This window comes from Peromyscus leucopus, chromosome X, assembly GCF_004664715.2.
Source record: "Peromyscus leucopus breed LL Stock chromosome X, UCI_PerLeu_2.1, whole genome shotgun sequence".
In the NCBI taxonomy this organism is placed as follows: domain Eukaryota; kingdom Metazoa; phylum Chordata; class Mammalia; order Rodentia; family Cricetidae; genus Peromyscus; species Peromyscus leucopus.
This window is the reverse complement of record NC_051083.1, coordinates 54754670-54757202: the sequence shown is the minus strand read 5'-3', so window position 1 is coordinate 54757202 and position 2533 is coordinate 54754670.

Sequence of the window (2533 nt, the reverse complement as noted above, 5' to 3'; positions counted from 1 at the left end):
TGGAGGAGGTGGGAATGGGGGAGGGCTGGGGGTAAGGGGAGTGGGAGGGGGGAGAATAGGGAATCCGTGGCTGATATGTAGAAATGAATGGTATTGTAAAATAAAATAAAAGTAAAAATGAATAAATAAATGAATAAATAAATAAATACTTCTGTCACCAAAAAAAGTCAACTGTTTAAGATCATATCACTCTTTGTATATGAGAGTTCACTTCTCTATCTTCTACTCTTACACTATGATAATCATGTGGGTGTCTTTGAACTTAACATGGAGGTTGCTGATTTTCTTGAATGTTCAGGCTTATGTTTTCTTTTTTGATTTTTTTTTTCATGAAAATGGGAGGCAGTTTCAGCTGTCAGCTTTAATTCTGGCACTCCACTTATGGATGTTTGCATACTTGACCACTTTATAGGTAGGTCAAGGCTCTGCTAATTTTCTTCCATTATTTAATTTTTCTGCTCCTGAGACTGAGTGGTGTCTATTGGAAACAACCTAGATGCCCATCTTCAAATTCGCTCATTCTTTCTTCTGAGAACTCAAATGTGTTGGTGAGTTCTCCCGATGAATTTTCATTTCAGTCACTGAGCTTTTCCATTCCACAGTTCCTATGTTAATTTTTATTAACATAGGAACTGTGGAATGGTTAAGAAGGAACTATTATTAATAGTTCCTTCTTAATTTTTAAATAACTTCTAACTTAATGTTTTATATTGTCTGTTTTGTGAGACATCATTTCTGTGCTTTACTTTTCCCCTTCAGATACACTTTCCTTATTCTTTTCAATATATTTATAACAAGTTTTAAAAGTAGCCTTTCCATTTAAATTTTTCTTTATTTTTACTTTATGTATATGGGTGTTTTGCCTGCATGCATGTGAGTACATCATATGCAGGCAGCATCTTCAGAGGTCAGAAGAAGATGTCAGATTCACTGAGACTGGAGTTACAGACAATTGTGAGCTGCTCTGTGGGTGCTGAGAATGGAACCCTGGTCCTATGGAAGAACAGCCAGTGCTCTTAGATACTGAGCCATCTCTCCAGCCTCTAGTAGCATATCTCTTAAATTCACCATATAGGAGAGGTTCTGGTGGCTATATTTTTCTTGCTGACAGAAAACATTCTTCTGCTTTCTTTTCATGTTTTTTAATTTTTATTGTTGTTCAAAATTGGAAATTTTTGAAAGTATATTGCCTTGAGGCCAGCTAAATTTAGAAGACAATTTTCCCTCCCTTAATCTTGGTAGGTATCTGGTTCTGTGTGTGCATATTACTTACATATTTCTTGATAAGAAATATTGGTATTCTTCAGATTTCTATAGAATTTTCTAGTTTTCTATGACCACCTTCAAATCTCTGTGCAGGATTTTTTCCTCTTAAAGCTGGAGTCACAGGCTTAAGATGCTAGCATATTCTTCCAACATAACTCTTGGCAATGACTCAACTACTCTGTTTTTAAAATTCTCTAATGTTTCAAAAATTTTATTTAAATGGTATCAAAACATCACCTTAGAGTTATAAATCTTTTCACATAGGAAATTTCTCAGGAGTTGATGTGAGTTATTGCTTGCATCAATGGTTAATATTATTTTTCATCATCAAGTATTAAGTAATATGGGCACATGGTTACAGTGAACACGAGTCATCATTTTTAATGAGTATGTTTTCTGGGTCACATCTTAGTTCAATGTTTGTTTCTTTAAAGCAAAAACCAGCCTATTTTCAGAACACTTGCATCATTTTTCATGGTTATTTGTATTAATCATCTAGTTTGTCCAGATCTATGTCTTTATTATTTTGACAAACAAAAACATGGATATACTCAAGGAACTGATGTAATGTTTTGATATTTAAATACATTGCCCTCAACAAAGTTTTCACCCTTGTCTCAAATTTTAAAACATTACAGCCATTTTTCAATTTCTTTGTGTGCATATGTGTTCTGGAACTTGCCTCCAAAGCCACTCTGTGAATACTTGGATCTGGTATGTCACCACAGTAGGCACCCTTGTGCCTTCTACACCAAGGCTACATCTCAGACCCCAGAGCTGTGGTCGCCTTGCACACATCTATGCCCATAATTGTGGGTCTGTGGTTGATCCACAAACACCCATGCCCCATATTCCAACACCACCAGTACATTAGGAAAGCTGATAGATCTGACATTTTCATCTTTGCATCATCTGAAGCACCTATGCCCTAAACATTTTTATCATTGATAAAGCAGGTCCACTACATCTCAGATCTTGGAGCCATAGTTATTCCATATATGTGCATATTCCAAGTTCTGGCCCCATGAACTCAACTTGCACATTCACAGTGTAGAAACCGAAACACAACCAGCCTTGGCTCATAATGTCATGTCAGGGCCTTTTCTTTTTCTTTTAAAAAACTTTATATATTTTTCTCTTTTTTTCCCTACAGGTCTTTTGTATACATATTACGGCTTTTGTTTTGTGGTGTTTTTTTTTGGGGGGGGGCGGGGGGGATTCCTGAGTGTTGGAATGAGCGGGTCTCTATATCTGTTTCTTGGGCTCT